The 24,792-nt window shown below is 47.7% G+C and overlaps 1 protein-coding gene across 6 annotated transcripts in view; it reads left to right on the top strand.

Moving 5' to 3' along the window:
• ARFGAP3 (ARF GTPase activating protein 3) overlaps window positions 1–24,792 on the top strand; it is a 520,570-nt gene that overhangs the window by 153,532 nt on the left and 342,246 nt on the right. The window lies entirely within an intron of this gene.

The raw sequence follows: 24,792 nt of genomic DNA, 5'->3' as shown, positions 1-24,792 counted from the left end.
GCAAGTTAGAGACAAATTTGTCCACGAACAACCTCTGACCACCCTCGGTACCCATGTCCTGACCACTGTGGTCAATGAAAGCCTCCTCAAATCTCGTAAAGAAATCAGAGACGCTCTCATCCTTCTTTTGTTTACAAGCAGACAACTTATCCCAATTTACTTTCATAGCTGGCATAAGCGTTTTCATTAGGGTAATGATCCTCTGAGGGAGATCGGTAATGAGCTGTTCAGGTTTAGCCCCACCAATTTGTCGTGTGTCTGCCGCGATAAGAGCAGCCCAATCACCACCTAATTCCGCCACATGGTTTTCTTGACGAATCTTTGCCCATACCGGTTGCGGTACGACATTGCCAAACAGCATATCGATATCGGCAAGATTCATTATCGTAGCGTCTACAAGCTGCGATAATTCTTTATAATACCCTGCAGGATTTTTGCGAGGGTCAGGCAAAGATTGCTTCACCTGGAGAACTTCCGATCGTTTCCACGGGAGATGTATCCACACTCTCTGGAAATGTGGCAAGATCGGAGGTTGAGCTGCAGCGTTACCCTGCATCCACACTGGTGGAACTTCACGCATGGGATACTGACCAGGCGCTGCTGGTCGTCCCTCAATGTCTTCTACAAACAATGCTCGAGGCATTATAGAAGGACGAAAAGATAACAACTGCTCAACAGCGCGTCGAACATTTGAATCGACTATCATTCCGCTCGAAAACTGGAGCTGCAGATTAGTCAAAGCGGTCAACACATCGTCCGATGCATCGGCCGATATTTGATCACGCAAAACTTTGCACATTTCTTCGAAAACGTATCTTTGTGTCGGTACATTGAATTGACAGAACGTATCAAGCACCGCACGTGGAGGATTTCTAAGAGGGTATCTCATCCAAGCCATCGCCATATTATATAAGGCAGCACGTTCCCTATTACCGGGAAGCTGACTACGTCTTTGGGGACCGTCCGAACCAGCGGACTCAAGAATAGGTCCAAGAGAATTGAAAAAATTAGCAGCAACAGAGGGGGTGCGACGTCGGGTAGATGGAGAAGTATAACAGAGGGTATTAACAAGATAAGAATCGGAAACAGACGAAACAGCAGGAGTAAGTAGAACAGGAGCAGCAGCGGGAGCAGGAGTATGAGGAAGTACAAGCGGTGGAGCAGTAGGAATAGAAGTAGGCAGAGGAGCAGGAACAGTCGGAAGAACGGGTACAGGTTGAGGGACAGGTACAGGAACAGGTACAGGGGGACCACAGGAACTGCGGTACCCTGGGCATACGGAGGTGGTGATTTCAGAAGGTAGGACAGTAAAGGGTCCTCAACTGATTCCTCTTTCTTATCCGACTCCATTGGCAAAGCGGGGTAACATTTATCTATAGACATACGCTGAAGCCTATCAAAAACTTCCTTTTCCTTTTCCTCCTTATCTCGCTGAAACTGTTCTGCTTTCTTTACTATGGCAGCAACTCCATCTCTCTGATTACGTTTTGTCTGTCTGATTTCTTTCTGTTTGGCTTCTTTGCGCCACAACCGAAAGGCATCAAACATGGCCGGCCTTGATTTTTTCTTAAACAATTTATCCTCGAGGTTATCTAAAATCGGGGTCTCGAAACTACCATGAGGTGGCCAACTAAGGACACCGTCCTTTCTAGTGTAACAAATCCAATATTCATTAAAGGTAATCAGACCTAGTCCGTGCTTGCTGTAGAGCTCATATGTTGGAGTTCCAACCGGAGGTATCGGACACGAGTCCTCCAATCGGGAATCCGTACCACAACGACTAAAACAACTGAACAAAGTACTACGGCCAGGCATCTTGCACACTAGCTGAGTTTCACAAACTTCAAGGGTTACGGGATTTACCAAGTCCCAGCAAAGAGCAAAAACCCTCGGTTTTTGGCGACTGCAGGCGTCAAATATCACAACAAAGAACCAAGTACTAAGAACCACAAATGCAATGGAACCATGCAACAACTAAGCAACCACAACTAAGGACTCTGGGAGCGACCCACAAATACTTAACTCAAAGATCGATGGCGTCACCAGGAAGGCCCGTCAATCGTCTCGCTGTACCAAGGTCTACGCCAGGCGCCAAAACAGGTCTACAGTCAGGGCAGCAGTCCGTCGCAGCCGTCAGGAGGCGGGAATCTTCGCGGGAAAAGTCGTCGGGCCACTTATTTCGACAACAGGATCGATGAAGCGGGGTGCACCTTCCCTCGGAGATTTCACACGAAGTTCCTCACGATCGTCGGGCTTGGACCGGTACCACTGATGCAGCCCCACGTTGGGCGCCAACTGAAGGACTGGGTTATTCTAAGACCCAGCGGTGCCAGGGGACAACACCTGAAACCTTCGTGGGTAACCTGTTCCGGCGTACAAATGACAGAGACACGGGACACTTCCTTCGGCGTCAAAGATTCGAGGTTTATTACTGCAGGGAACACAGAAGTCACAAGAAGTACAACACGTGTAATTCTGGGAGACTGCTTCAAATTGCTACTGTGGGTCGCTCCTTTTATACACATTTCTCTCATAGATTAACATGATACACAAAGGTTTACAACTTGGTTCCCATAATAAACGCCAGAAGGGGTTTCCTTCATGTATTCAGGGCCCGGAACATAAGTACGGAAACATTTGGTGGTTCCCAACTGTAAAAACCCATCTTCCCACCATTAGTACATTCCAATTGGCAGTAAACAGATCGAAGAAGGAACAGAAACAGGTGCAGAGGAAGACAGAAACATTGGGGAGATTGGAAAGGGTGTAAAAGGGGTGGTATCGGGAAACACGAGCTACAGGCATCAAAGGGACGTGCCTAATGAGATGCACGGCTGAAACAATAGAGCGACACGGCAAGATGAGCCTCGAGCGGGGCCATCTGCCTTACAGTATCATCCCCCTCATCATAAAGACACTTTCAAAGGAAACGTGTCTTCCGCAAGAGTTTTGGAAGTCCCAGGGTCGCGAAGCGGACAGCGTCCGTTCGCTGGCTACTTGAGGGCAAGAGACAAAATGGATGCCGTAGCTAAGATGGAACACGTGGGCTCGGATGTAGAAACCCACTAAACAACCGAACGGTTTAGGTTAGCACAGCGAAACTGCATACACCCACTAAACTCGTCGTTTGCGGTTCATAGATACCAGACTCGACCATATTCGTGCGAGTCAAAAACACCACTTACGATCGTCACGGAACCTCAGGGGAGAGATGACTTACTGCTCAGGAGGAGGTGTTCTTGCGTGAGGGAGACACTGCTAAGGGGAAGGGCCATGAGTGAGTCATGGTGCATTGAGATAAATGCGTCTGCTATGCATCAGGAAGTTAATCTGCACAGTTAGACAAGGGCGAGGCCCGGACGCCCCTAAAGTGCAGTCCTAGCGTGACTAATCTGTGTGCCTCTGCGATCAGAGGTTAGTTATGAACTCGATCCTGTCCGAGTCCTCGTACATCAGCTCAGTGCTATGAAGCTAAAAGACATTAAGAGAAACTGAACTTCGACTTGCGGTCTTCCCAGTAGACCAGTGCGTTTTTGTTAATGGGCCTAAAGAAGAATACCAAACCACGAGGTTCACTGAGGCTTGAACACCACATTTCCATCACCACCTCTGTGACTGGTTAGGCTGCGAAGAACACTCTTGTTTTGTGGAGACTGGATATAGCAATGCTGTAACAATCATTATCAGCGGTTTGTGTGCTGTTATCAACTTAAATATCATCTTCAAGATTTGGTCTAAGAAGTGGATCACAAATGTGGTCGCATAAAAGTAGATGATGAGTGCATATTTGATTACCCTCTTTGACTGTTGTTTTTTATTTGTATTGTGTATATATAACGACCCTACATGGTAACTAGGGTCACTGAGGAGGGGCATAGTGCTGGGCATTAGCCTAGAATACTCATTATTAAAATAAAGAATATAGTGTGTTCGATGGCTAGTTGACGCTATTGGCTTTGCCTATGCCAACAGTTTTGAAAAGGTACTAGCATTAACAATGCCAATAGCTTCACCGAAGCATTTGTAAAGTACGACCAATTGGCTTTGTCAATGCTAGTTTCTTGTCGTCTTTTTATTTTTACTCTTAGGCTGCAGGGCAGTTTGGGTGCTAGAAATCTGGTGGGCCTCAACAGCCCACATCTAATTCTTTGGGCATCCTCTAGTAAGCAGAATGACTTTTCTGTTTTTTTTTTGGTTTAAAGCAGGGGTTTCCAACCTTTTCTGTAACTAGAGCTACTTCTGATCAGTGAAAATCCTCATGAGCTGCTGACGGCCAAGTAACTAGCGCATTGTTACCAGACACCCCCTCGCTCAGCTGCAATGACTTTAAACCTAATGTCCATGGAGCCTGATACTACGCTTTGAACACAATACTGTGACTAGGTTTACGGTGATAGGGCTGCCATGTCCGTTAGTGAGTGCATGGTCTGTAGGAATGTATGAACGTGTCTGTGAATGAATGGGATCTATGAGTATGGGTGAATGAGAGCATGTGTCGTATGTACTTGTGGCACAGGACATACCTTTAGCCAAATGTGGCACCGTTACATGTACACCACGAATATACAACCTTTTTTTTTTTTTTAATGGGAGGAATTTAAAAAGCAGAAAAATTATCTGCAAAAAATGATCATCCTAAGGAACATTTGTCTGCACTTTAAAAATCTATCATAAAAAAAGTCTGTATTTTTGAATTTTAAATATGGCAATGTCTCCTAGCCACTAGGAGCAAGATGCCTGCCGTGTGTAAATGTGACACTTTGAAATGGGAGAAAATTCAACTGAAGAGTTAACATTACATAAAAGTCATCATATAAATTTTCTCCTATGTTAAAGTGTCTTTACAAACAGAAGGCATATTGCTTCCAGTGGCCTGGGGACATCGTGCCATATTTACAACTGGAAAATACAGTCATTTGTTTAAATGTGAGGAATTTATTGTGAAGAAACATGCTTCATAAAGCATTAGGACTTAATTGGCCTAATTTAAAGTAGAGAAGACAATGTTTCACAGAAATATTTTGTGTCTATTTGTAAATGTGACACTTTGAAAAGTGGGAAAATTAAAATGAAGTTACCTTATTCATTAAGTTAACTCGTCATTTTAATTTACTTTCATTCAAAAGCATTCAGAAATATCATTTTGTTCTCATACTCCAATATTGAGTTGAGAACGACTTTTATTTAGGAGTTAAATACCTCCGTGCTTCAGTTCTGAACCTCTGTGACCCACTTGGGTCATAAATCTGAGTGGAACACTGTTCCTTATCAGGTTGTACTACTTGCAGCCTGATGATGATGTAAAATAAACATAGCCTTACCTTGACTTTAAAAGGAAAACGCAACACTTATTTGTGCAGTTCTTAGTTAAAAATTAGCTACTCTGAAGGTTTCTGCGAGCTAATTGCAGCTCTGTTCGACTGGTTGTAGACACCTGGTTTAAAGTGTTAGGCTATTTCCGCAGATCCCTTGGTATCCTCGTACAGTTGTGAATGCAGTAAAGATACTCATGTGGGGAAATTATAATTCTCCAGCATTGGATCTTTCATAAATTCACATGCCTGAATGATTCCCAGTTCTTGAACTGGGAGTACCATAGTAAAACTCTAAAAGCAGTAAGCATAGCCTATAAAGGCTATAGAAATCACTTTAGTAACATATCCATATCCTTTAAAAGAAACCAAACTCCAGCCAGTCGGGTCACATCAACCTCTAGAACACTTCCCACAGAGGCTTCCCTCTTTTAGATTTTCTACTGCACGGTGGGTGAAGGGAGCTGCCCCTGAGCTCTGCTCTGTTGAAATGAACTTCTTACTGAATTCAGAGCCATCATTATTACTGCAGTTTATTTTAACAGCTACCACCTGCTGGACAAATATGACTGCCTACAGTGTCAGACCTGACAAACAAAAAGGCCTTTTCAGGCCATGTGGAACCTGTTGGCAGAAGAGACTTCATTCTGAAGATCAAACCAAGGATTGCATATACAGGCTCTAACCATCTTGCAAAGTAAAGATTGCTAAATCTGAGATACTTATGCTTCAAAAACCTTATAACTAAGAGAGGGTAGATTATTACTATGGCTTCAAAAGCTAAAACTAGAACCCTGTCTCTTAGGCGAATATTATATCTTTTTTTTTTTTTGCCAAATGTCTCCATCAAATTCTTCTGCTACAACACCCTTCTAGTTACCATTCTTTCTCAAGAGGTGTTTTCTTTTTAAAAAGACCTTTATTGAAAGCACAGCCATCGACATCATCTGGTTTTCACGTTTACATAGTGCACTATGTCATACTTTGCCACAAACATGCTAGCCTTGAACGAGAAGATTCTTACACAGCCTTTTTGCCAGCATCCCGGAGGCCCGGCGGCGTGGTCTTGTGTCGTCTATCTTTTACCACCAAGTGCAATGTCGTTCCACAAGCAGCGTATTGGAGCAGAGTGTCAACTGGCAATCCCCTACTGCAATCACGGCCAAAAGGTCTAGTATCGAATTAAGGACGATAGAACTACCCCAACTAAACTCCCACCCCTCCCCCTGAGTGTGTCTGTGGAACCGCAAACCCCATCCAGTCGTATGTGCCTAAAGGTGTACCTGCCCCATGTCCCGTGTTATTCCATCTCTAAGGAATGTCCCCCCCATGTAGCCCCCGGGCGCGCCCTGGAGTCGGAACCCCGGTGTGGTCCCCGCCCGTCCCTAAACTCACCCCAATACCCTCCCCTCGGGGAAGAAATACATGTGTTCCATCCTCTATTCCTCCACACAGTCCTGGAGCTCAGCCATTTCGGAAGTATCAGATTCAGCGTCTACCCCCTTCTGCAGGTGTTCTTTGTAAAGATCCCAGAAATTCTTGGGCCTGCTCCTGGGCGGTAATAGGTCGCTATACAGTTCTGTTTGGGTGCAGCAGTACTGTAGGTCCCGCAGCCACCTCGATTTGGTAGGCAGGGGCCCACGCATCCAGCAGGTTGCAACCACCCTCCTAGCCAACAATAGTGCCATGTCCACCAGCCGGCGCAGGCCAGGGGACAATGGCTTAGAGTAACCAAGGAGCGCAAGCGCCGGGGTGCGGGGCAGAGTTTCCCCCAGAATCAGGTCAAGTTCGGCAAATACCTCCCCCCAGAATGCCTGTACCCCGGGGCAGAGCCACGCCAAATGGAAGAACCCCGCCACCAGCGTACGGCATCGCTCGCACTCCGCAGTGGGGCGAAGGCCATAGCGATGCAGTCGTTCGGGGGTATAGTACACCCGCTGCAGGAATTTGAAATGCACCAGCCTGTGCCTGCCTTTAAGGGAAATCTTGCGCGTGCTGGAGCAGCAGTATCGCCACATAACGTCATCTATGGGGATTTGCAAAGCGTCCTGCCAGGCCGCCCTAGCCTAAGATGGTTGTAGGCGCTGATGCACCACTCCCAGCTTATTGACCTGTGAAATTAGCTTTGCAGATGATGTGGTTTTAACAATATAGGTCAGTTCCGGGATCTCCTCGGGCTCCTCCATGGTTGGGCCCAGGACCTCCCGAAACGCTGAACGAAGTCTGTGATATTGAAATTTCTGTAGCAAGGTAGTGCCCGACTCCGTGGCAGCGAGTTGGTCCCAGGTTTTCAACGTGCCATCAGTGAACAAGTCCTCCATCCTCACTATGCCGAGAGTCTGCAGGGCCTTAACCACACATCTCTCGCCCAACGGATCCAGCCAGAGGGCCCATTCTACAGGCATCAATGGGGAGTACAAAAGGTCGCAGCCGCGGGAACGCATCAGGGAGTTCCATGCGTGGTTGGTCCCTTTAAGGGAGTCCATCCGGCCAATCGTCCGATCAGTGGGCAGGCAGACAGTGGCAGGCAGTGGAAGCGGGTCGGCAAACAACCGCTCCAGAATGAGGTGCGGGGTGCGTGCATCCCCGTGGATCCACGAGTGCAAGTGCGAAGCCTGCGCAACTCGGTAGTAACGTTCTAGATCCGGAGCTCCCAGGCCCCCCATCTCGCAGGGGAGAGTCAGGATCGTCCATCGTACTCTTGGTTGCTTGTCACCCCAGGCCAGCCGGATCATGACTTGGGTAAGTTGTTTAAAAAAGGCTCTCGACAGAACCACAGGCAAGTTGAGGAAAAGGAACAGGAATCGGGGAAGTATTATCATTTTCATTATGGCGATCCTGCCCAAAAGAGAGAGCGGTAGTTTGACCCAGGCATCAACATCATCAACCAATTTGTTGTAAGCCACTCCATAATTGTCCCGGATGAGGATCTCGGGATCTGTATGCAGGCGGACGCCCAAATAGCGGACTGAATCAGAGGACCACTGTAGCGGATACTCCATAGCAAAGGGCAGTGTCACCGGGGTGAGTGGAAAAGCAATGGACTTATCCCAGTTCACCCTTAACCCCGAGAGCGAGCCGAAGCGGACCACCTCCCGGAGAACCGCGGCCAAGTTAGATTCCGGGTCCCGGACATACAACAACGTATCGTCCGCATACGTGGAGATCCCTATTTTGTATGTGGGAAAACTTATTCCCTCCAGACTATGGTACTCTCGTATCGCACATGCAAGAGGTTCCGCCACCAGAGCGTAGAGCAACGGCGACAGTGGGCAGCCCTGTCGGGTTCCCCTGCCTATGTATATCGGCTCCGACACTCTATCTCCCAGACGTAGTCTGGCAGAAGGCCGATGGTATAGTGCCCCAATCCTCTGCAGGAACGGTTCGCCTAGGCCTAATTTACGCAGCACCCTTACCATGAAAGGCCACTCAACCGAGTCGAACGCCTTTTCCATGTCGAGGAAGACTGCCAGTGCGCTGTTCTCCTGCTTGACATGTTGCATTGTGCCCAGCACCGTGCGTATATTGTAAGTTAAATTTCTGCATGGGACAAACCCGGACTGCTCCGGGACGACAAGCCCTGGGACCAGTAAAGCCAGGCGGTTGGCCAGGACCTTGGCATAGATCTTTGCATCTACGTTCAACAGGCTGAGCGGCCTGTACGAGCCGCAAAGTTCCGGCGGTTTCCCTGGCTTGGGTATTGTGATGAGCAACGCTTCGCGCATGGTGGGAGGCATTTCGCCGTCCTCGCAGATAGAATCAAAGAGGACAATCAAGTGTGGGAGTAGAATGTCTTTGAAGGCTTTATAAAAGCCGACCGTAAGTCCGTCCGAACCCGGCGCACTTCCCGATCTCATGCTTGCAAGAGCTTCTAGTATTTCATCCTGGTGAAAGGGGGCCATCAAAAATTCCCTATCCGAGTTCTTGAGAAACGGCATGGCAATGTGGTCCAGATAATCTTCCATTTCGCCCTCCACTCCCTGCGTCTTAGCTTGATATAACTCTGCATAATATCTTCTAAAGGTTCCTAGTATCTGCTCTTCTTCAGAGACCGTGTCACCCTCCGGAGTCCGCAGCTCCTCAACAACCAGGGGGCGTCGAGAGCCCCGCACCATGCGCGCCAACAATGTGCCTGGTCTATCCCCTTCGCCATACACCCGGGCTGTGGCGTACTTGCCCATGTAAAGGATTTCTCTGTCCGCCAGGACTTGAAACTCTGATAGAAGTTGGTTGAGCGCCGAGCCGTCTGTAGTGTCAAGAGTCGATAATCGCTTAGCCTCGAGTTCCGCTATTCTATTCTCCAAAGTAGTAAGCTCCCGCCTGATGGAACGCAGCACACTGGAGTGCTTTGACATAGCTTCGCCCCTGATGTACACCTTAAACGCCTCCCAGATTGTAAAGAAGTTCTCTACCGATCCTATATTAGTAGCGAAGTACTGTTCTATATCTTCTGCTAGCTCTCCCCGGAAGGCATCATCTAGCAACGCAAAAGGGGGGAATCTCCAAGTAAAGGCCGGAATCCCCTTCCTAGCAGTTGAAAGGTGTAGGAGGATGGGGGAGTGGTCCGAGAGTGTGCGCGGGAGGACCTTGCATGCGCTGATATTACTAAGGACCGGGGGAGACGCCAACCAGTAATCTATCCTAGTGTGTACATTGTGAAAGGCCGAATAGTGCGTGAAACCACCCTTCGTGGGGTGTTTGTCTCTCCAGACATCCACCAAGTCTAATTTAGTCATCTCGGCCTTCATATGTGAGGCCGAAGCTACTGGGCGCCGAGTGGGGCCTGCTGAGCGGTCCTTGGATGGGTCGAACACAAAATTGAAATCCCCCCCCCCCCACAGCATCCCAGGCTGAGCGTGTGTCCTGCAAAGGGCAGATAGAGTTGCATAGAATTCAGGGTGGTCATAATTGGGGCCCTAAACGTTCACCACCAGCAGATCAAGACCCACACCCACACACCTAGCCAGTACATACCTGCCCTCCGTGTCGGCTAGTACCGGGATCAATTTCAGTTTTGATGCAGGATTGGCCCAGATTAGCACCCCCCTAGCCTGTGTTGTGAAGCCAGCAGCCACTATGTTCCCCACCAATCCCCTAGTCTGTAACATCCTGCTGGCCATCGGCAAGTGCGTTTCCTGCAGCAAGGCCAGATCTACTTGGTGTCTATGGAGATAGCCGAGGACCTTCCGTAGTTTACGAAAGTCGTTCAAACCCCAAACATTCCATGTCAACAATGTCAGCCTATACGGGGTACTAATGGGTGCGTTCAACGCTGCATTAGACATTGCATGAGCTCAGTGATCGTAGAAGCAGCGGGGATGAACAAAACAGGACACAGCGAGACAGTGAATCCCACCTTCGCCAGCCGGCGTTTCCAAACAGGTTCAGTTCCACATAACAGTCCACACTCAGTACGAACAAACCCCCCAAACAACCCAGAGCAACAACCCCCCCCAACTGTCCAGTTCCATGATCCCACCCCCTGTACCCTCGCCCACCCACAGCCGACCACCCCCAACCGGGCCAGACAGGTCCCAAAGATCCCCCCCATCAACCCTCCAGTAGCAGAGAATTTGTCAGTTCGATACCAACTCCCTGGAGAGTCGCACAACCAAAGGCACCGGGGCAGAGCGTGCCAAAAAAGTACAATACCGCAAACAGTCTCAATAAAGTGGCCTGATCAGCGCCTCATTCCTGCCCCACTTGTGCGTTAGTGCCCATCGAGTAGCAAGTATGAAAACCACCTCCCACCCCACCGGCTCCCCCAACGATTCAGCTGTAATCCGGTCCTCCCCCCGCCCGCGATAACAACCTCCTCACCAGCAGTACATGAGGCATATGTCCCACCATCTGGTACCGTTATCACCCGTGTAGTTCAAACTTTTCTCGCCCTGCGAGGTAGCTCTGCGGTACCGGGCTGCAGTGTCCCCTTCACGATGAAAAAGTTCCAGACCGCCCAGCATGGCCCTCTAGTCCTGTTCATCCAGATTCGATGTCGAGCCAGCGTCGTCTTCCTGGCTTTGCCTGGCCTCCTTTCGCTCCCGAGTCCAAGTCTTCAGGGATTTCTGGAGTTCTCTAGGGTCCGTAAAGAAATACGAACGCCCTCCTGTGTTGATGCGTAGCTTGGCGGGGTACAGCATCGCGTAGTCGAGTCCCAGAGTACGAAGTTGTTTTTTATACGGCGCAAACTGTCTCTCCTCCTGTACCTTAGCTGTAAAGTCCGGGTAGAGGGAGATGTCCATACCCTCATGTTGAAGTTTGCCCTTTTCCCTCGCCAATCTCAAGGCAGTGTCTTTGTCGCGGTAGTTAAGCAGCTTTGCTATAATGGGGCGAGGTGGCGCGCCAGGTTGCGGTTGTGGGCCCAACGTGCGGTGGGCCCATTCAACTATGAACATGGGGGAAAAGGCCTCCTCTCCGAGCAGTAATTTCAGCAGTTTTTCTACGAAGAGTTCCATCTTCCCCGTCTGCGTTGTTTCCGCCACGCCTGTGATACGGATGTTGGATCTGCGTGAGCGCGCCTCCAAGTCCTCTGTTTTATCACGAATAACTTGCAAAAGTCTGTCAAACTGCTTCCTATCTTTGTCGCACTCTGTCTGGGCTTCTTCTGCCTCGGTGAGCTGGCGCTCCGCCATGTCCAGGCGCTCCGCATGCTTGTCCACTCGCTCCACCATGCGGTCCATTCGGTAGGACAAAGCGTCTATCTTAGTGCCCACAGACGCAATACTGTCTTGGATGCCCTTTTCCATTGCGGCCAACATGTCCCGGATCTCCGTGGATGCTGGGGTGGACGCCGTGGCCCCTTTCGGGGATGTCTCCGGAGCTGCTGCTTCAGACCCTTTCGGTCGGCGCCGTTCAAAGGAGAGCTTCGCCTGGGCAGCGTCGTTTTTCCCCATTCTCCGTCCCTGCTGCGGAGGGGTTCAGGGCAAGGGGGCAACTTCTCTAACAGCAGGCCGCGAGGGAAGTACAGGAGGCGCTCCAGCCAGCGGCACACTGCCGCTAGATACTAAGTCTGGGCCGAGGGTTCGATGCAGCCAAGATGGCGCCCGTTATGGCAGTCGCATTGCTTCCGATCACTTCAGCAAGGTCCGTACTCTCCAGACACAGGGTTTAGCCAGGTCTTCAACGCCAGCCCCAGTTTTCTCCTCTCCACCGCGGCGGGAGGGCGCAGGGATAGCAGGTCACCTCGGTGGGGAACCAGATCAGCGATCGCTTCAATGTGACGATCATTCCACCTCGTGTTTCGGGTGCTCAGTGTCCTCTCTGCCGATGGCCCTCCACTGGGGAGAGTAAGCTGTTCAGGCGTGTGGCAGTCACATACGATGTGCGGGAGGTCGCCTCGGCAAAGGATATATCCAGATGTTATTCCAGTCGGAGGCCAGCCCGGCCACTCCCAACTCTGAGACTGCACGTCAGGCGACGTCACCCGGCCACCTCTCCAGGATAGTGTGCGGCTTCGGGCCCAGTCCTCTGCGGCAGAGTCGCAAGGAGTCGCTCTTCAGAAAAAGCGGAGTGGCTCGCCAGCAAACGCCCAAAAAGATCCCCAATAGAATCTAGGGGTGCCAGCGGGCATATGAGAGCTCGCTATGGCATATAGGACACGATTTAGGATAGATTATCAGGATTATTTCGGGGCTAGGTGAGGAGCCGAGAGCTCACGCGTCCGCCATCGACGCCGGCAAGCACCGCCCCCTCCTTTCTCAAGAGGTGTTGATAGTATTTCGCCCTCTATTTGAATTTAAAAGAGAAAAAACCTTTTCTGGTTTCCATAAGACAGTCAAAAAAAGAACCTATGTCTGTAATGCAAATTATACAGTACATCAACAAGTGAAAAAATGTGTGAAGGACAAAATGACCCCTCACGGGCGCACCACCTTCGGGGTAACTGGCCGGTACTCACCAGATTGGGCCCCTTTTCTCATCATAGGCAGTCATTTTGTTGTCCCAGAAAAAAAAAGAAATAGTGTCCAAACAAAAGAAAAAATGTGAAGTGCAGCGGAGCAATAAACAATCTCACTCCCCTAGTGACAAGTAGTGATTAAAATCAACAGGCACACCAATCTCACAACTTTATTCTAAATTCTTAGGTGTGGTCTGTTGAATTAAAAAGGATGGTAGCTATCCTTGCATACCAATACCTATTGCCAACATGTTTCTCTGCGACTAAGAATTTTTCGGCAAGTTCTTCAGGGCTAGACACCTTGTCACAGCACCAATGTTGGACACCTTGTTCTTTTTAGACCTCTGTCATCTGACATCTCTCATACCCGCTGCAGAGGGAAAAACTTTGTCTCGAACTCCTCATGTGAGTCCCCTTATCGATTGATCCAGCAATTGTTTTATCAATCGTCTGGAGCCTCACGGAGCTCCTCGTCTCCTCCTGCCAAAGGACCGCGAAATTCTATGAACACCTCTTGAGAAAGAATGGTAACTAGAAGGGTGTTGTAGCAGAAAAAATTGATGAGGAGACGTTCTTTCTGCAAAAAAGAAAGATATACTATTCGCCCAAGAGACAGGGTTATGGTTGTATTGATGATTTATGAGTGGAGGGCAACCCTGGTTCTCTTTTTCCCTCTTGGCTCCTTTTGAAATTAATTCAAAAGCTAAAAGCCAAGTACTACCCAGTTTCTGAGGGGGATAATGAGGACTCTTCTTAATCTGCTAAGGGGGTTCATAAGCGAGAGAGAGGTCAGAAGTTCAGCTACCTCAGGAACCTCACAAAAAGGCTTAAAGACTCACCATGGGTCTTCTAGGGAGTGAAGTCCATCGAAAAAAGACTCCTATAAACATAGAAAACATGAGTTCTCCTCAGTAAAATTGGAGATATTAAAATCTGACCCTACCCCATCATCTCCTCTGGTTTTCTTAAAATAAAATAAAGAAATGTTGTAAGCACCGTAGACTGAGAAATTGTTGGCGAGCACACAGTCTATGAAAAATTTGTCTTTGACATAGTCGGCGGCAGCATCTACCATGATGCCAGTGATGACTATGATCGTTGAGGTCACAGACTAAAGCAACCACGTCGATGACCACACACTTAACTTGGACAATACAGTTGACGGTTAAGGTAATTATGTCGTTGCTGGTAAAACCGTCGACAATTATATCTAAACCATCCACTAATCTAAGGAAAATATCGGCAACATCGTTGGCGAGGGTAAAATGAGCAGAGATGGAGAAGGTTTATATTTCTCTGATGCTGGAACATGTATCTCCAAGTAAAGTATGCCCATTAAAACCTATTCATGTTCTAGATAAGGACCAGTCTGACAATAATGGCCCGTTTGTTGTGGCTCATAGTCCATCAGAACTACACGTTAGATACAAGCAGGATGAAGAAGGAGATGATTACTATGGCCAGGATTATTATCCCTCCCAACAGGTGGGGCTATATCACACCGACTAATTTAAATCATATCCGTAACACCAGTTTCGGAGGACATTATATGTGTACCAAGAGTACTAGTCATAGACCTACAACTGATGCGATCAGACTACCACAAAAGATTCCCAACTACATTGGCCTCGCCTCGACAAATTACAGTATCTGCTCCGTCTCTGCATATAGAGCCCCCAACTCCACAATGCCTCGTAATTTATCAACGGCCTGTTCTCAAAGACATACACCGCAATTAAAAAATATTTCAGTGGATGAGATGTCGGTTCCTTTGTCTCCAGTGCCACAGCCTGTTTATTTTCTGCTGGATAATATAGGTGGATTTCATAATTTCCTAGAAAGTGTGGCAAAAAGATTTGAACTACTGATGACTCTGAAACAGTCGGACTGTTTATTGTGTGATTTTAAAGAGGCATCTTGCAAAACAAGGAGAGCTATTCCAGTCTTGGAATATATATGGGAGAAAGACCTTAAAACAATGAAAAGCCAGGCTATAATAGCCGACGCCTTCCCATTTTTCAACAAGAAATAGAAAGCTCCTAAGTATTCCCCAGCTTGTCTAATTGGACATCTGAATCCTGACTCGGTAGTAACACAGGCAGCTCAGCGCTGTTTAAAAAACCCATTAGTGCCTGCATCTGCACCACCTGATAGGGAAGGAAGACAGTTAGTCCGCTTTAACACTGATAGCTGCTAACTCATTGGTAATACTTTGCTGTTAAGACCAGCAGATGTATTCATATATAGCACCATACATTGACTGTTTGCCAGATGATATTAATTCAGAAACCAGGAAAATCCTTCAAGAAGAGCGAGCTTCCACAGAAATCATTGACTGTGCTATGGACATTGCGTCCACTGGCTTCAGACAATTAGCAAGAGCAGCGGCCCTTTGAAGAAAGGGTGGTTGAAGACCACTTCTTTCAAACCTGAGGTGCAGAGTAAAGTTTTGGATCTACCATATGAGGGTAAAGCTCCTCTCAGAAAGCATGTTGAGAATCAAAGCGGATACCGATACTGAGAAATCCTTGGGTACTGTGCAGAATAGCAGACTACCTTTTCGTAGAAGAAGAGGACAGTTTTCTTATAGGTGAGGTTATCGAACATACCAACCTAATTTACAGCAGTTTCGGAGGCCTCGTCTGAATGAGAGTTATAACAGACCAATGAAACCCTTAGATTATCAAGGCAGGACTGTCGTAGACAAGAGCAAAATTGGAGAAAAAAACTATGAGATGGAGGAGGAAAATATCTATAAAACGAAATTAGCCATACACAAAAAAAAGCATCATAGAAGCTAAGACTGCATACTACTCGGGCAGATAAAATCTGACTGTGATGCAAATAAGACCCTTTTTTGAGTAATAAAAAAATTGGCAGCACCAGCTAGCCCAAATCATGCAAGAGTAAATCAAGAGTTCTGCGACTTACTAGCTTTTTTCTTTTTTTTTTTTTAACTATCAGGAGGTACATACACCAACTGGCCTGCCAAAACAAATCTGCTTCTCCTCCTTTAAGGTCCTGCCAGAAGAACAACTCCGAGTTAATCATACTTATCAAATCAGATGCACCACAAGACCCCTGCCCCCCTAATATAATGCACATAGTCCCTGCTCAAATAGCACAACATTTAGGGCAGATATTTGATATGTTTGCAGAAGGGTTATTTCCCTCTGGAAACTAGCATCAATTCTCACCCTACTAAAAAAAGAAAATCTGAACACCCAGGACCCGAATAACTATCATACAATATCAATACTTCCTTTTGCTGCCAATCAGGTCGAAAAAGTAATTAATCAATAACTCTCTGAATACTTGGAGGTAAACACTCTCCAGGGCGACACACAACATGGTTTTAGAAAAAACCACAGCACAGTCTGCGCTGGTTGTAGCAACATAGGAGATACGAGAAATATTCGTTAGGGGGAGGGGGTGGGAGGACAGCAGCCCCGATTCTGCTAAACCTTTCAGTTGCCTTTTCATACCATCAGCCATGAGATCTTGGCTGACCTTATGCACAGGCTGGGGTTAGGGGGAACATCCTTTGACCTCCTGCAATCTTTCCTGGCAAAAAGACAAAACCATGTGGCAATGGGCAAGTTTGTCACAGGTCTTTTTCCCTGCCCTGCGGAGTCCCCCAGGGTTTGGCACTAAGCCCAAACCTTTTTAACCTTTACGTTACACCACTTGTGCCAATTATTAAAAATGCTGGTTTCTTCCTGGCGTCATATGCTGATGGCAACCACATTGTGGTTTAATTGGCAAATCCTGAAAGTAATCTGGGTGCGGATTTCAGTTTATGTATGAGCAATGTGAGTAACTGGATGGATCGCAATTGCCTTAAATTAAATGCCAAATAAACTGTAGTAGTTCTCTTCGGCAGTAATCCTTCTTTCTGGACACTGGAGCTAGTCTCACTACCTGAATCCTCAAACAAAGTAAGAGACCTAGGTTTCTTGGTAGACAAAGAATTTAAATTCAAGGACCAAGTAAACAAAATAACGTCTGCCTCTTTGGTTTTGGTATTGATTCTCACAAGGATTGATTACTGCAGTAGTCTGTATCTTACTCTTGCAATAGGTCTAATTAAGAGACTTCAAACACTGTGGCCAGATTTCTTTTTAAAATTCGGAAATACCAATCAGCTAGAGGTGCCATCAGGAAATTACACTGGCTTCCAGTTAAGTTACCCTGTAGCTTCAAGGCCCTTTGTCTGGCGTATAAATCACTGCTCGGACTCGGGCCAGACCATTTAAAGAAAACATTTAAATGGTATATCCCAGCAAGTACACTTCGTTCAGGCTCTGCTAGGAACCTGACTGTCCCCCGATTCAGTAAAACTACCTGGGGTGGAAAGAGCTTCTTTAGGGCCACTGCTATGGTCTGGACTGACACTAAAGCTGCCCCTCACTACTCTCCTTCAGAGAAGCCTTAAAAACCTGGCTTTTTCAGGGTCTACCAATACCGGTGGAAAGAGCTCTTTGTGGACCTCAAAAAGATGTTCACTAAATTCATTTGGCTGGGTCAAAGGGCACAATTATCCTGCCCTCTGCTAACGAAGGCAAGAGGGGAGGGGGGGGATTAGCACTCTTGGACTTCTTGGGCTACTTTAGGGCAGCGCAACTTTGGATGATTACAGGTTATTCCCTTTGTGAATCTGAAAACCTCTGGCTACATATGGACAGACAATAGTGGGTAGGGCGATATGGGATCTCCTCTGGAAGCCAAAACAAAATTGGCCTTTAAATGCTTACATTAGCACCCCTGCGGCTACCATTCTACAGGTTTGGGATGACCTTAACAGATCGATACCCCTGACCACCTTCTCTTTGCCTGACACCCCCATTCATTTTAATCTAGAGTCCCCACCGGCTCATCAGGAAAGGCTGTTCGAGGCTTGGAGGGAGGGGGATGCCTTATGATCTCAGATCTTTTTAAAAATGGGAAGTTAATGACCTTTGAAGCTTAAATGCTTTGGTGCATTCTTTAATCTTCTGAAAAATTCCATTACATTCAACTCAAACACTGGTTACAACAACCTGCAATCCGGTCAGCTGCAACCAGAGACTTACTCCCAATTAAAAAATTTGCTCAATCAGGGGCATCTTCAAGGGGGGCCATCTCTTTCCTTTACTCACTCAAACGACCTCAGAGTCCTCGCTCCACCCAGAGACAACAAAGATCTTGGGATTCTCTGCTTGCTGATCTGCTGGGGAAAAACAATGGGGTTCCCTGTATAGGGAAATTTCCAAATATAATTGCTCAATGTTTTTAAGACCGGCTCACTAGCAAATCATTTACGAGTGGTATTTGCACCCCCAGTAGCTGAGCAAAATATTCCCGAACACCCCTGCAGATCTTGGAGAGGTTGCGGACACCTGGGGGGTTTCAAGCATATTTGGTGGGATTGTCCCTCAAACCAACCCTTTTAGAAGGAAATCCTATCCCAAATTAAAACGATCCTGGGTTATCCAATTCCTGCTACAATAGAACACACTCTCTTGGGGATCCGGGACTCTGTAATGTGGTTGTGCTTAGGGGCCGCCAAAATGGCAATAGCAGCAGCGTGGCAGAAGGTGGAAGCCCCCTGCCTTACACAATGGCATGCCAGGCTATGGCGCCAATGGCAATGGAAAGATTGGCGGACATAGTAGAAGGCACGGGAACAGGGTTGGACTATACCTGGCCCACTTGGTAGAATTTTTGTCAAAAGGTTTGCCCCTGTTTACTTGTGGCCCCAGGTTGAGGACTATCCAGCTCTTCATATCGAACTATCTGGATGACTGGGACTCCGAGCTGAGAGGCATGAGGGGATTGCTCCAGGACCTGTCCACATGGGCCTGTCCTCACCCATGACCAACCGTGATTCTATGCTTCCGTGATACTATAGTTTGTATTGTTTTGTTTTTAAGTTATGTGAGAAGAGTGGATAATGGTGGGAATCGCTTGTGTCCAAAACAAAAAGAAAAACAAGACCCACACTGGGAGTAAAATATGATGTTTTCTTTGTCAACTCCAGTTACAACCAGATGTGATACATGAAAGTGGCTGTCATTACAGGTCGAGACCTAGTACACAAGATGAAAATGTCATTTGAGCTTCTTATATATCTTGATCTGTAAGTTATGCTGGTACCTCCCACCACTGTTTGTTTTTTGTATGTGTTTTAAAAACTAAAACCAATGAAAACATTTTGAAATAAAAACCTGGCTTTTCACTCTGGAATAGAAGACATTGACGAACCCGCTTCGCTCGACAAGGATATTGCTGCGGCCTAAAGCAGACTTCGACAGTGCCAAGATGCCTCAGGGGATGAGTTTGCGTTTTATAAGTCCTATTTACATATATTACATTACTACTGGGTTTTGGACCCAATTGCGCATACACAGGAATTCATTCAAAAACCACCTCCAACTCCACCTCTAAAGGATCCGCAAAAGCACCTATATCTTTTGAAGCTAGAAGTCCATACAGTGTTCAGCAAATGAGGCATTGAACGAGTCCTTGGGAACCAGAAAGGAAGGGATTTTAACTCCATTTCTCCTAAATAAGGAAGAAGTCCGGGGAATAGAGAACCTTTCCGGATTTGTGAAACAAACCAATATCTAAGCAAACATTTCATGGTCCAGATTCAAGACATCCTTCAGCTTCTGAACCACAGAGTCTATAAGACACATTAGACCTCCAAGATGCTTATTTCCGTATTCTAATTCATTAAAAGGTTGGGGAGCTCATCTTCAAGATTTGCAAATCAACAGCAAATGGGAATCCTCTCTGTCAAGTCTGCTTATCAATTGTCTGGAACTCGAAGCAGTAAACCTAGCTTTTCAAGCGTTCCTTCCAAGGATGAAAGGCTCAGCAGTGCTCATCCGCACAGACATCACCAAAACTGTGCATTATATCAACAAACAAGGTGGCACAAGATAGCAAGTACTGTCTCCATAGGCACAGAAAATAAGGGAGAGGTCAATCAGACATGAGATAATGCTGAAAGCAGAACATGTGCCTTGATAACACAATGTAATAGAAAATAGACTAAGCACGATGAAGAGCAACTGCCATGACTGGGAAATCAGCCAAGAAGTTATGACAGACGTTTTTCTTCAATGGGGCAGACCAAATCTAGTCTTGGTTGCAACTCCCCAAAATCAGAAATGCCTATCCTATGCAAGCTGGCATCCAAAATCAGGGTTCTGGGGGAATGTGTTTTCAATAGCATAGTCCGGAATCTTTGCCTACGATTTTTCCTCCGATTCCTCTGATACCGAGGCTTCCCAGAAAGATGAAGTTGAAATCTTGCAAGATCATTCTTAACGCTCCGAAATGGCCAAGGCAACATTTGGTTCACTGAGCTACTTTTCCAATCGGAGAAACCGCACTCCAAATAACAACCACTTTCTTATCTACTAACGAACCAGGACCAAGTACTTAATCTGACCCGAATTCTTTATACTTGTCACCTTGGCTCCTGACCACAGTGAATTTGCACACTTGAACATCTCAAAAGAATGCAAAGAAATTTTAGCCAGAGCAAGAGCAGATAGTACAAACAAGACTTGTAGGCTTAAATGGAAGCAATTTGTATCTGGTGTAAAAGATAAAAAATGCACCCTATAGCATCTACACTTGATTCGAATCTGCCTTACTTATGTTTTTGATAAACTATTTTATTGGTTTTTATGTTCAACATAAAGGAACAGAATGTCACTGTGACATATCAGATATTTCAGTACTTTCACGGAGGATTTCCCCACCGGGCCCAGCAATGGAGAAGATCTAGGCCCCTCCCCAGACCGCCCAACCACCCCAGTGGCAGTTCAGCAAGCCCAGCCATTTGCCCCATATACGCCTGTGTTTTGCCAGGCAACCTCGTGCCTCATAGACAGTCTTTTCTTAGATGGCACACCAGTCCACTCCCCTGCTCCATTTTGCAATAGAGGGAGCTATCAAGTCTTTCCATGCCGCTGCAATATCTTATGCCCACCAGCAAAGCCGTCCCCAGGAGCCACTTGTCAGTTTGAGAACCATCCAGCCTATCCATCACCCCCAGGAGCAGAGCAAGAGGACTAAGGGAAACTGCCCTCTCCAGTATGGCACTCAGCTCCGTTACAATAGATTCCCAGTATTTGGAAAGGGCGACGCAAGACCAGACCATACGGTAAAAGTCAGATGGCTCCGCTTCACACCGAGAGCATTTTGGGGACTGAAGGAACCCCACTCTGTACAGCCTCACAGGAGTAAGATATGCACAGTGAAGTTAGTAAATTTGAATGAGGCGGAGCCTGGCCGATATAGTTAGTACCCGGGAGCCATTAGTGAATCTCTCGGACCCAAGCCATTTCTCCCAGCGGGTCTTAGAGTCTAGCATGAACGGGGTGTTTATTAATGACTGGTAGATTTTGGATATTCCCCCCTTGCTCAGATTTCCCACGAGGAGCTTAGCTTCCATTGGACTGAACTCTAAGACTATTGTGTGACCAGGAATGTGGATGGCAAGAACGTGCAGCAATTGGAGGTATTTTGTAGAATTGAGTAGACTGTAGGGAAAATGTTTGCTGCAACTGTTTGAAGGAGGACAAATGGTCCCCCTTCCACTCATCTCCCAAACGGGTGATACCAATCAGTTCCCATTTCTGAAAGCCCTCCAATGACCCCAGCCAAGTGCTGTGCCAGAGAGGTAGGTGTGTAGTGTAATTTCGGCATCCCATTGGGTGTCGCAACGCAGACCGCCACGCGAGGAGGGCCGTTCTGGTGACTGCTGGTAGAGCGTGAGGAATTGGGACCCCTTATAATATGGCCTGGATCCAGGAGAATTTTAGCTCTAGCCGGTAGGCTGGATCCACCCATCCGCCATTGAAACAGTTGTGGATCGCCAATAGGCGAGTGGCCAGGTAGTACAGAAAGGGGTTCGTCCTCCCCAAACCTCCATCATATGGGGGCCGCTGGCAGTGTGCGAGAGCCAGGCGCGATCTCGAGGCACCCCAGAGGGAAGCTGTTGTAAATCTATCTAACCCACGGAGCCAACTGCGGGGGAGATGGAGCAAGAAATTCTGAAGTACATAAAGGAGACTGGGAGAACCATAATTTTGAACAGGGCAATCCTACTGAGCGAGTTGAGCGGAAGGAATTGCAAAAGCCTTAGGTCATCTTTTGTACGTTGGAGCAGCGGGCCCACGTTGAGGGACCAGGTCCGCTCCGGAGGAAGGGCTAGCCAAATACTGAGGTATTTGAAAGAGAGTCTCCATAGGGGGGTGGTGGTTTGCCATTCCACACACTCCCACAAGGGATGCAGGGGCACTATATTATATTTAGTCGGGTTTAGACGCAGGCGCAATGCTCTCTCAAAGGACTGGAGGATTTGGAGGCATCTCAGTTCAGAATGGGCCGGGTCAGCCAGAAAGAGCTGGACATTGCCCGCATATAGGGCGAGCCGGTCCTCATGGGAGCCATGCCAATGCCATCCTTGAATCTGCTGATCATGAGACAAGCCAAAGGCTCTATTGCGAAAGTGAAGAGGAGGTGGAAGAGTGGGCACCCCTGCAGGGTACCCCTCCTGTTGGGGAAGGCATCTAATAGTTCCCCGTTTACAAGGACCCTGGTGAACGGGCTGGAGTAGAGGACTTCTACCAGTTTCCGAACGCGAGAACCAAAACCCGCACTCTCCAGTACACTCCCCAAATGGCGCCAGTCAACCGTATCAAAAGCCTTTTTGAAGTCCAGTAGCACTGAGGCTAAATAAAGAGTGAGGAGATTGCAGTGCTATGTGCTCCAAAGTGGCATAAAGCTACACTGGTCAGGGTGTATGAGAGTATGAATCACCTGTTTCAGGTGGGTGGCGAGAATCATGCCGTAAATTATAATCTCAGTATTAATTAATGAGATTGGGCGGTAGTTAGAACATGAGATTGGGGAGGCCCGCTTTGGCTATGACCAGATGGTGGTGGTGCCCATATCAGGGGGAAAGGTGTCTCTTTCCAGAATATCATCAAACCGGGTGAATAATTGTGGGGTCAAGAATTCTCAGAATGTTGCATAGTTTTCCGCCGGGAAGCCATGCGGACCGAGAGTCTTGCGAGTAGCCAGAGCTGTTATCTCTTCACTGATTTCCTCAGTGGTGATGGGTTCGTCTAAGGCCTCAACTTCCCTGTCATGGAGCTGTTGGAGTGGGACACCGTAGAAATAGGGAGGTGGCAGCTGGCGTGTGCGAATGATCTGCTGAATATAGCTCTGCATAGTAATTCGCAAAGGTGTGGGTGATTTCAGCGGGGTGTGAAAGGCTTGCCCACTGGGGTCTTGAATTTCGGGGATTATCTGGTTGACTAGGGGATGAGTAGCGAGCCAGTGGAGCAGTTTGCCATTTTTGCCTCCCTAGCCATGCACCTGGGCCACTTATGACCTCCAGATCATTTTGGTGGATTCAAGAGATGGTTCTGATCTCCTCCTGCACTAAGTGGAGCTGCCGGCGGTCCGCCTCTCCGTTCACTGTGGCCGCTGCCCCTTCCAAGTGGAGGGCTCTGACCTAGAGTTGGGAGAGATTGCAATCTTGGACTTGCTGTCTATGGTTAAGGAACCCCTTAGCGTACCCTCGGATTGTGGCCTTACCACGCCTCCTGCTATGTACAGTGAAGTTGGACAGTGCCCTCGGTACGAAAGTCGTGTTTCAGTACTCCCTCAATCCCCTGCTTATGTTTTTGGTCCTGGAGGAACCATGCATTCAGCCTCCAGATGGGACGTAGCACTGCAGAGGAGCCCACCACTTGCAGCAGGAGCGGGGTGATCTGATACGCCTTGCACCAGGATTTGGACCTCTGTGATTAGTCTGCATTCCGGGGTGGGCATCATGATGTGGTCAATGCGGTAATGGATATGATGCGCAGCAGATGTATGCGTATAGTGTAATGTTCTATGGTGCCAGGTATGCCAGATGTCGCAGAGGCCCAGCTTAGTGGACCAGTCTCTGAGACGCTAAGCCCCTAGCCTTCTTTGGGCGGATGGTGAGCCAGTGGCATCTTTGGTTGGGTCAGGAACAACACTGAAGTCTCCTCCAATCACTATCAGACCTTGAGGGAGGGAGGATAGTGTCTGTACGGCTGCCTGGAGTGTGGAGTCTAAGTTTGCAGGTGGAACGTACATTGCCATTGGATTAATAGTTGTACCCCAAGGGTACTTGTAAGGGTGATGAAATGGCCAAAAGGATCAACAACTGTGTGGGTCGGTGTGAATGGGATGTAGCACCGCAGAAGGATCGCCGTTCCTCGAGCCCCTCTAGAGAACCCTGAGTGCCAAACACTATCGAAGCCCTGGCATACTAAGAAGGGGCATCGATTTGCCATCAGGTGAGTCTCATGCAGCAAAAGGACGTCTGGGCGAACCCTTTGTGCGTAATTTAAGATTGCCGTCCACTTAATTTATGTCTAAGTGCCCATTGACGTTCCTTGAAAGGACTCCAAGTGGTTCGGCCCCCCCACTATAAGTTTGTGACCTCATGGTAGGGTAGCAGTGTGCTGGGCCAGATGTCTGGGGTGCCCAGATATCTTCGAAGGCCAGGCTCAAGAAGCAGCTAAGGGTGCTCAGCTACACTGC

Source organism: Lissotriton vulgaris, chromosome 1_1 (genome assembly GCF_964263255.1).
Source record: "Lissotriton vulgaris chromosome 1_1, aLisVul1.2, whole genome shotgun sequence".
Classification (NCBI taxonomy): Eukaryota; Metazoa; Chordata; class Amphibia; order Caudata; family Salamandridae; genus Lissotriton; species Lissotriton vulgaris.
The sequence above is the reverse complement of the archived record's forward strand: the minus strand, read 5'-3'. Positions and strand labels throughout refer to the sequence as shown.